An 11,573-nucleotide genomic window follows, 5' to 3' on the forward strand; every position below is an offset into this window, starting at 1 on the left:
GACACAATGTTGTCCTTAAAATTTGGGGGTATGAGATAAGAGAAAGAAAAGTCAGACCAACTATGACCCATGTACCCATTTTATAGAGTTAAAGATTGGCTTTATGCATTTCGTTTGCAACTCTACTGAGTTTTTTATACTTGTCAATAAGGTCACTGGTAGTAACAAGAGATATAGAAATGAAAATATATCATTATGATCTTATATAGGCCATAATTTAATAGAAAAAAATTACATTCAACATAAGTGCTGCACTAGAGATAAACACAAGTTAGAGAGGGAGCAAAGAGTGAAAATAACAATGCCAAATAAAGTTAAAAGAAGGGACTCCTTCATGGGAAGTCACCAGGAGATAAGGTCAGGAGGAGGTGATTTCAGACAGTGGAGACATGTACAAAGACATGGAGTAAGTGAGCAGGCTGATCTATGCATAAAACAGCATGTAATGTGAAACTATTGTCATTTAGGACAGGAGTTGAATGGTCAGAGGTAAATTGGAAGTCAGATAAGAAGGCAGATAAAAATAAAGCTGAGGGCTTTATTTGCACATGTAACATTCCGAGGACAATGTAGTAGAGGGGTAAGGAAAATCATGTAACAGAGATAAAATCCTAGGGAATGCTAATATTCAAAGAGTACAGCAAGGAACTCTGTGGAAAAGCCTGAAAATAAGCAGTCTGAGCAATAGAAGGAGAACTAGGAAAAGGTGGCATCAGAAAAGGAAATGGTGAAAAGAATTTAAGGAGAGTATGGTCAGTAAACAGTGTCAAATGTCACAGAAAAGTCAATGAAGAAAAGGGCTGAAATTCTTTGATTTGACTTGCAAATAGGTAATAGATAAAGGGCAGTTTCAGTGATATGGTGACAACTGAGGTGTTAGTATATATGCAGCCTTTTCATTGTCTCCAGTGTCATACCACAGTCAACATAAAGTGTCCAGGTAAACAATGACTTCTCATGTTTTAAGCAGTTCGCTTCTCATGCACAAAGTTGTCTGAACCAGAGAATACAGGAGACAATACTACCGAAAATGATTCTATAAAGGATATTCAATTAAGAAAATTCATTTAGAAAAAGAGTTTTTAAAATACGTTATACAGTTAGATAGATTTTTAAAATTATGTTAAGAACATTTAACATTTAACATATATCCTCTTAACAAATGTTTAAGTGTACAATTTAGTATTGTTAACTGTAGGCACTGTGTTGTACAACAGATCTCTAGAACTTAATTCATTTCACATAACTAAAAACAATTAGATAGATTTCTTACTAAAAACCTAAAAAATGTAGACATTTTCACTTTGGTTTGCATTTATCTAGTCCTGGTTTTCCCTAGTCCTGATTTAATAAATCCTGTTGAACTTTTCTAAATCTTGTAGGAGCATACCCAATGGTGAGATGTGCTTTTTTTTTTTTTTTCTTTCAGAGAGCTTACTTGCTCTTAATCACATATATCCAATAAGAGATCTAATCACTTCCAACTGAGTGACAGGAAGCTTATTAGTTTTTTAATTATTATCTGATTTTGCTTTTTTCTTTCTTTCTTTTTTTTTTTTTTTTTTTGCCTTGCAGCAAAGCAGGAAGAGCAGAAACGAGGTAATAGATAGCAGAAATCAAGTTTTGTCATATTCGATTGTATTCTTCCAATCAGTCATTTTTTATGCACTAGTTCCTAAGTTTCTTCTAGCTCTCCCTAACATCAGGGATCCAGAAATCTTACAATCACTATTCTGATTACAAGGAGCTCTACGGATTAACCTTTATATTTTCTAATGTTAAAGGCATGTTAAAATGTTAAAGGTCTAACATTTTTAAACAAAATATAGTGTTTTTAACAGAACACATCAAATTCTTGCCTCATCTCAATATCAAAACTTACATTCTATTTGTTTCAATGAGATCATCAAATATATTGAAACGACCCTATATAAGGTATAGCCACAGACTAGACTTTGAACAAGATTGAGTTTCTCTTCTGTTGCCCTATCAACCAAGGCTTAAATGGCTTTCTTCCTCTCCTGATATGCACTCACCATGTGATAAGAGCTTTATTCTGTTAGTCATGAATTATGAAGTTGGCAATTGTAATAGAGACTCCTGAAAACTTTACAAAAGACTTTAAGATCCAATTATTGAATTCCTAATAATGGAATTTTAGACCCTATGATGACTAAATGCCATTTGAAAGAAAGAGGTTGTTGCTCATTGCCTGACAAAAATCTATAAGAGTACACTGATGTATCTAAACTCAGGTTTTGACTGGGTTGTCCATGGCCTGACAGTGCTTACAGTAGTTGAAATTGGGACCACCCAAACACACTTAGGATATGTTGGTTGGTGTCATTCCCTATGAGGCTGGCCATACTTTCCTTGCTATGCAAAAGGCATCCAACTCCTCAGGCAGACCCCATTTGTAGCTAACCAATCTACTTCTTGGCAATCAAAAAGCAAGCTGTTGAGTCTACCAGCCTTACCCACCTGTCATGTGTCTCAGTCTCCAAACAGCTGGTGAAAACCAATACTGCACTGAGCACTACCTCCCTGCTGTGGAGATGAATGTGACTGGGGAATTAAGCCACACATGTTCACTCAAGCTCCTTCTGACTTTGAAAACACATTGTGACAAGTCCAACACCCTTCTGAACAGAACCACAAAACTTTTGGATTTGATTACATGAAATACTTCTAGTAAAAAGCAGGAATTTTTCAGCAATATTTGGTATCTGACTCCATATTTTGAGTGGAGCCCCAAGAATCCTGCCTGGAGAATATGCCTGTCCCACTTCCACATATCTTATGCTGAATTCTGTCCTACCTTAGGCCAACCCTCCAAGCAGCAGGGAGTGCAAATGGAAATTTTTTCCCAGACATAGCCCAGCGGGGCTAAGATTTTCTTAGGCAGAGTGAAAAAGATGATTTCCCCTTAAGACTGGCTCCATTTATCTAAAAGCCAACAATCTGACATGTTGCATTTCTCTGTTATAAATAGGCCCAATGATATGAGCCTTTCAGGTTGTAGCTTTACTGTCAGGTATTAGGTGTCACAAGCCATATCTTGATACAATAAACTTAAGACTTTAGATCTAGTTGGTACTATCTGTCAAAATTGCTGGACTATTCCAGATGAAATGCTGGCATGACTGGTGCTATGGCTTTAAAGAGAAAAGGAGTATAAAAATCAATAACAGAGTTTTTATTCATTATGATTTTTAAGGTATCTTTCAAGAAAATAAGGAATTTTATAAGGACAGATATACAGAAGGCCTTTTTATCACCTATTATGCCTAAGTGTTCCACCACTCTCTCCTGAGATCTACTAATCTAAGTACATTTTAAATATTCCCAACCTACGTGTTCCATACCCACTCATCACTTCCCACCACTCCTTAGATTTATTTTGTGGCATCTTTACCTTAATCTAAGCAAAACCTGGGTGTATGAAAGGACCAGTTATTTGCACATAAATGTGCAGTTAAGTCAATGTGATCTCTCTTTCCACTTGATTTTTTTTAACTTTATTTTATTATTAGTTTCAAGTATATAGTACATTGGTTAGACATTTATATAGTTTATGAAATGATATTCCTGAGTGCTCTTTCTCTCCTCTGGTTCTACGTTACTTGATTTTAAACCTGCTCAAGAGAGGGAGACTTTGACATTGTCTCATTTACCTGTGATTACTTTCCTTTGCCTATGAATTAAAGTTCAAATTACTTAACATCAACAAATCAACAAGGATCTGAGTCCCATTTTTATTGTATAACTCATTTACTATGGAGGAGACTAAAAAGCATACATCAACAGAAGACATGGTGAACAACCCATAAATGTTTACTGAAAGAATAAGTGAATGAACCAAGGGATGGACAAATTACACATTATAATCCCTATTTGTGTTTGTGGTCTCATTGTGGAGGTAAAATATTTATTTGGGAGTTACCATAACCATGTTCTGAGCCAGTTAAGAAATAGGTAGGAGCAGGAAAATGAAGATCAAAATAATGCCTTTATTACTGAGAAAGGCCTGGTTGGAAAATGTGCCCTTGATGTGTAACAGTAATGGGCTTCCTGCTATGAAACCCCAGAATTAAGCAATACCACCCAGTCATAGACACAGTGGACACCCATAGGAAGTTGTCCCCAGAAAAGTTTTCAAGCAGAGAAGCAAGAAACAGTGTATAGGGACCCCCCAAGAGAGGATGAGAGGAAGAGGCCAAGGTATGACCACCCAGTCTGTCATCCAAGGCCCACCAATCAGGGCAAGAATCTAGTGTATTTAGGGAAAAATCTATCCTCCTTGAAACAAGAGAAGTTGAGAATAAGTGTTCCATCCCCTGAACAATTTATGATATGTAATTACATGACAAAGAACTAGTGTGAACAAGAACTCTAAGGGAGGTAGATATTATCTTACATATTGGAGTAAAAGAACCATCTGGGCCTGAGTCCCAATGGGATCTGAATAGAGGAAGATGAATTTTTAAGATTGGAGAGAGAGTTTGGGATGGTGCCTGGAGCAGAAAAATATTACAGCATGAGCAAAAGTAGAAATGGACATAGATTTATCCAACTTTACTTCCCCTATTCACTCCTATGCTCATGATGCTCTCATCATTCCCTATGCATGCCCTCACATTTCCAGTCCCTGCACCTCTGCTCGCGCTGGGCTGTCCAGCTGGCTGTCCTCCCAACCCATCTCTACCTATAGTTATCCTTAAGATCCTCTATCACTTCAAATGCCCTTCCTTCAGAGAGTCTTTCAAGACCTGCTTCCCATCCTCTCTCCAGAAAGAATTCGGTTCTCCACCTCTCAATGTCTCACATCTTTTTCTTCTAGAATTTTCATATTCTGCACTGCTTCTTAAGTCACTATTAAACACACCTTGGGGGTATAGCTCAGTGGTAGAGTATTTGACTGCATAAACACACCTGCCTCCCCAACAAGACTATAAAGTTCCCCAAAATTGGGACTAGCAACCTGCCTTTTTAACTCTCAGAAGTCTAGGAGAGTCAATGTTCAATGAATACATTTTTAATTATAAGAACCTCAAGCATTGATGATAGCACTTCTTTGGATAAAATCAATCTTCTTGGTTTTCTAAAAATCTTCATAACTATACATCTTAAAAGAGAACAAGTCATTATTCCAGTCCTGTTTTATTTTGTTTTTGTTTTGATAATTAACAAAGAGCAAAGTAGGCTTTTAAAAAATTGCTTTTGGGTTCTCAAACACTTAACTGATAATTCTACCTCTAGTTCAAATGGCACAGTTAATTTAGGTGTCCTTAAGGTGGCTTTCGGGCACAGAAAAGACCTTATTTACTTTAGGCTTTAATATAAGTTTTTCAAAGTTATTAATTTAAAATTCTATTTTATTTAAGCTTTTAAGTTTAACTTAATTTTATAAATATTTTAAAAGATTCATTAATATATCTTATTTGTAATATTATATTATTTAAAATCTGATAAATGTCACTTATAAGGGGTTTTTAGTAAGAGGGACATTGATTACCTTAAATTGCATGTATGAATTTAATGTATTTGATTAACAATTGTTTCTAAGAACTAGAAATTCTCTAAAATATAAGTTCCTATAAATCAAATAAATGCATAAATTTGACATATCTTAAACTTTGTTAACATTTTAATACTGCTTTACACACTTAGTAAACTTCTCAGACTTTAGAGTTAAAAGCACAATAATATCAACTATATTTTTAATTTTAATCATGAGGTTTGTTAGATATCTTGATTTGGCCACTATTTAAATTGCTCCAGTATATACAGATAATTCCTATATAAGATATTGTGGGCCAGATTTACTTTATCATCTCTCTAACTTTCTTCATTATTCTCAGTTTAAAAGACACTGACCATTAAAGGGACTGCTGTGATCTAAATATTTGTGTCCTCCCCAAATTCATTATGTTGAAACCTAATGCTCTATGTGATGGTATTAGGAGGTAAGGGCTTTGGGAGTTGATGAGATCATGAGTACTGAACTCTCTTGAATGGGATTAGTGCCCTTATAAAAGAGGCCTGAGAAAGCTCCCTTGCCCCTTCCACCATGTGGCAATCAGCACTCCAGAAGAGGGCCCTCGCCAGAACCTGACCTTGCTGGCATCTTCATCTTGGACTTTCAGACTCCAGAACTATTAGAAATAAATTTCTGTTGTTGATAAACCATCTAGCCTGTGGTATTTTGTTATAGCAGCCTATATGAACCAAGACAGGGCATTTATGATACCCCAAACAGGTGAAGTTTCCAATTTAGTGAGCCAAGGTTAAATGTTATCCAGAGAAATGTGAAGCTGAGGTGCAGGATTAAAACACTTCCCATGAAGAGATAAAACAGGTTTAATCTTTTTCAGTCATTATAACAAAAATTACATTGTAAAAGTCATTGTAAAATTGAATTGAAAAGTCATTGTAATGAATCCATAACATACCGACTTCCCAGTCTACATTCCTAGATTGAAAATGTCATATTGCTTAATTCTTCATTCTGATTTGAGCATATTTTCACAATTTTCACCCTATTCGAGTACAGTTAAATTGCTTCCCTGCTTGTTTTCATTTGGAGTTTTGTTTGTTTGGTTGGTTTTGTTGCCCTCTCATGATGTTTTTAATGTCTTACAATCTGATTGTAAAGACCCTAATGGCATTTTATTTGATCTTTCAGACTCTAATGTAGTTCTTTCATATGTTTCATCACCTGATTTGGGTAGATCGGATGCAATAATTATTTTTTCTTTTATTTTTTCTGTTTTGCAAAAGCCACAATTCTTAAAGACATTAATATGACACCCAATTGGATTTTGTATATCTCTTGTGGCTTTGTAAAACTCTTTAAATATAATATAAAGTCACGCTAATGACAACAAACACATGAAAAATTCATCTTACTAGCTCCAGCTTCTGACCTTATTTAAAATTTCTTTGAATATTCCTGATGTACCTTACCTTGTCCTATTTTTTTCTGTAGTACCAATCGCCTTCAAACATGATATATTAGAACTTGTTTATTATGCTTACTTTTATTTTCTTCTCCTCACAACTAGAGTATAAGCTCTGTGAGCACAGGGAGTTCTCCTGTCTTGTTGAGTGAAGTATCTCTGCACCTAGAACAAAACTTGGAAGTTAGTAAGCACTCTAAAAGATATAAATATAAACTGGACTGGCCACATAATTTGTGAGGTCTCTTGCTCAAAAATTATTAAGAATTTCAAGATAATAACAAGAGTATTAAACCAAACGTGAGCCCTATCTAAACACAAGACCCTTGCAAAAATACAGGTTATATACCATAAAGCTGACCTGAATAGAAGTGTACAAGTATATGTGCTAAAGCGGCACATGGCACCACTTGATGAGCAGAGAGAGAGTCAAGACAAAAAATAAAGTCAGGAAAGTCAGTGCTGCTGAGGAAACAAATACACAAAGCATAACTCACAGTTTTGGAAAAACCCCAATATTTTCAGTCTCAGTCAGGATATAAATCAGATTCGCAATTAACCATTTGACCATTGACCTGAGGTCAATAAGTTTCAGGAAAAAACATGTTCACATGTGCCTTCTCAGTGGGTTCTAGAATCTCCCCTCTTTCCAATCCCCAAATATCTATCAGTCAAATGTCTGAGCAGGGAATTGTAGAGCAAGTAAGAAATACAGATAGGCTCCAGAAATGAAAGTTTATATATTGGTGGCTGTATCACTAAGATAGCACCATATTAGAGGTAAGCCCAGAGTAGTGGCTGATATGCAATTTTTAAAAACAACTCTGTGGTATATGAAAAAGCCAAAGGAAGCCTGTCTCAGAACACAATCATGCAACCCTGAGGTACTGCTTCTGCAGAGCCAACAGACCCAATATTGCTGGAGCAGAAAAAGCAGGAAGGAACCTGCAGAAGTTATATAGAGCGGAAATAGTGGCCTCAGCAGGAGCCTGACATAGGAACGTGCTGGGAGAGAGGCAAGTAAATACAGATTAGCTCCATGATCAAGGGCAAGTCACAGACTATCCCCATATGTCAGTTTCCATAAGATGGGCTGGGAGCTCTCTACATGATCTATACTTACTTAATGAATATAATGGTTTGACTAGAGTTTGCCAATAAATATAATTATGTATTAAATTAGGTCTTTCCTTTGCGAATAAAACGTTTTCATAAAATACAATAAGAAAAACTGTTCTCTAGTTGATTGAAGAACCTGCCTTAAATAATTTGTAAATTCTAAATAAATGAAGACTATTTTCTAAAAGGTCTTACAGAACAAAATGGAAATTAATGAAAAAAAATTACACTCACAAGTAAAGTTAAGCAAGTTTTTAAAAAAATCAAAGACAAAGTAATATGACACAGAGAAACATTTGGCAAGCAAAAGGAAATGTGGAAGTACTTTGTCTCTCTTACAACTCAGCTCTAGGCGAGACATGAAAATCCGGTAATGATAAATTAAGCTAACCCAATATTTACACCTGACATTTGTATCAATGGGATATCCACTAGACACAAATTATTCAGACTGTATTTCTGCAAAGACTAGTTAGAAAAAAGATCGAAGTCCATTTGAAGTGAAAGAATTATAATTTTAAAATTAAGGAAAAGAACAACAGATTAAATTTAGTGGTTCCTATTGCCCACTATGATAAACCCTTCAAAGTCATCATTACTCTTTCTTCTAAATTCAGCCACCAGGACAACAAAACAGAAGATAGTGGGTGGTATACTCCTGTCCCACACCCTGTCTTTAACAGGAGAAGGGAAGTCTAGTGGGAGTTTAGAAGGAAACAAGTTCTGAATTCTCTGGCCCTACAAGAATACAATTAAGTCAACATTTTATTCATGATTAATTTAGTTAACTTTCTCTGAATAAGAAATTTCCAGACTTGACACAACTGGCCAAATCACCTACAAAATGATGCCTCTACATTCCACTTGATAAATAATTTTAATCCAGAAAAATAAGTAAATATTTAAATTGTCCCATAGTTTTTGCAACCTTAGCAGTTTTTCCTTTATTAATTGTAATGCCTCTAGTACATACTAGAGCAGCGCATTCCAGTAAATGAGGCAGAATAAGTATCTGAACAGTGAACAAACACACCAAAGAAGAAATGAACACACAGGCCAGAGAGAAACTGATTGATAATAGAGGTTTATAGGAATGTTGAAATCCATCCTCTGACGTATCCTCTTTTCTCCAGGTTTCCAATACTACCCATCTCTTTAATGCTCCTTTGATCCCTCCACGCTTCTAGAATGTTTGGGCTCTTTTGTCATCTTGTCAAGGAGAAATGGCCAAAACATGCTGTTTAAATCTATTCATTTTATTACATTTTTAAAAATCGATCAAATAGGTAAAAAAATTTGTGTAATCTGTGACTAAATTGAGAAATGAGGTCTTCTGTTTCATTCTTTCTCAGTTTCACATTACTAAAATAACAAAAAATTAATTGTGGCGTTATTAACACTAATTGGTCCTTCTATCTTGCCTGTGGTCCTCATATTGTCTATTTGCAGCAAAACATACAGATCATGTATCACTATGTTTTGGGCTTATCCTACTTTCTCTATTACTTAGTTCATATTATTTTTCCACAGACCCTCTCCTTCAGTATTTTTCTCATAATGCCCTTACCTCCTTTGCTTCTTGAATGCTCCACTCAGACACTACCTGTGATTTAATGTCTCACACACTCCCTTTTCTGACTTTTAATAGCTTTTGAAAAATGCCGTTAAACTTACTACGCTGCATCGTTCTCTGATCATCTAGTAAATTTCAGCTGTGTCTGTGCTTGAGCACAGAGCTCATGTCTTATACTTCTTTCTAATCCTGTATTTGTTTACCAGCAATATTTGTTTATTTGCCAATTTATTCTCCAAAAGGAATATTCTCAGTGTTGTAATTTGTCCTATATCATGTTGTCTTTCTCTAGTAAAAATAACGCCAAAGTCATAGCTTTCCACGTTTCTACATATTTAAAATTCTGTTACACAGCACTTTTACATTAAAAGGATTAATTATAACTCTGATCAAATTAGGATCCTTTCTAACAAAAAAATTGTACAACATTTCTGAAACAATTTCTTTGTCAAGAATATCTATTTTATTTGCTTCATCATTTATTTTTTATTAGTTATTTCTATATTCAACACTTAAACATCTATGGCAAAGGCACATTCTAAAGCCATTTCTTTCTTTCTTTCTTTCTTTCTTTTTTTTTACCATGGAGAATATCAATAAACTAAAAATTATGTTGTCTGATATACATAGAGTTGCATAAGCACACAGGTGCAAATTACAGAGAAGCAATGGCAAATACTAACACTAGATTTGTGATATGATTTGAGGAAGCATCTCATCAACTTCAAACTTTACAAGTTCCAAGTTTACAGCTGCATCGACTGAGTCTGAGCTGGTGTCCACAGCAGAAGGTCTCATAGCAGCATGTTGACAAAATATGTTCAATTAGGTTGATTAGTGCTTTTGGTGCTTTTCCCTCCAATCTTATTTGCCTTTTGATGTCTAGAAAAGTGCCACTTGTTAACCAAGTTACTACATTTAAAAGAAATGCCCCTGATATGGAGCCTTGCATGTCCAGACTTGCCTTCTCTCCTTTAACTCCTTTTAAGTCAGGTCTGGTCTCTAACTTCAAGGCTGCATGCTTCAAGGGGATTTACAAGAGAAGCTAAGGACAGAAGCAAGCCTGGAATGGCACCCTCTTTGCTCTTGAATACTACCTGTTGGCTCTTGATCCATCAGTTTGTTCTCTCTCTCTCTCTCTCTCTCTCTCTCTCTCTCTCTCTCTCTCCCTCCCTCCTCCCTCCCTCCCTTCCCTCTCTCCCTCTTTCCCCCCTCCCTCCAACCAATCAGTTCATGAATTATTTGAGGGTCAAGTTGTAGTTTTTTAAAGAGGAATCCTACTTGATATTTGCATGATAATTTAGAATCCAGCTCTCAAGAAAGAGAATCAGGTAGGGTGGCTTCCAGCCTGGCTTTGTCATAGATTAGCAAAAAAAAACAATAGCTTAGGCAAATTCTACCGCTATATATCACTTATTTTATCAATTTGATTTTCTGTCCTTTAAAAACAAAATCAAAACACAAAGGAAAACAAAGAACTGAGAGGATTTACCGAAATTTGTAAAACAGGTTTAAAAATAACAGGATAAGGAAAATGTAAGAAAAGATGAGCAAAATAATTTATAAAATGTATATTCTGTGGGTAGCACTTGGGGGTTCAAATTAGTTGCTACGATTTCTAGTGATCAAAGCAAACAACGTCACCTAGATTTCATTGCTTCAACTCTCATCTATAGAATTGGAACAAAAATATACCAAAATTATTAGATAATTATGGATGCAAATATTTCTCTTTTAGTGTTTAATACTGACTAAACACTTGCATATTAGTTAAATCAGAACCTACATATTTCTTGAGCAAACTCACTTTGAAAGTTTAAAATTTTATGTCATGTTAAGAAGTTATTTTATCAACCTGTTTTTCAGAGCTATCATGTGCTAAAAATGGGTTTATTGCTTCTGATTATCTTAACACCAACAAT

The sequence above is a fragment of the Pteropus medius genome, unplaced genomic scaffold (assembly GCF_902729225.1).
Source record: "Pteropus medius unplaced genomic scaffold, Ma_sr-lr_union100, whole genome shotgun sequence".
In the NCBI taxonomy this organism is placed as follows: domain Eukaryota; kingdom Metazoa; phylum Chordata; class Mammalia; order Chiroptera; family Pteropodidae; genus Pteropus; species Pteropus medius.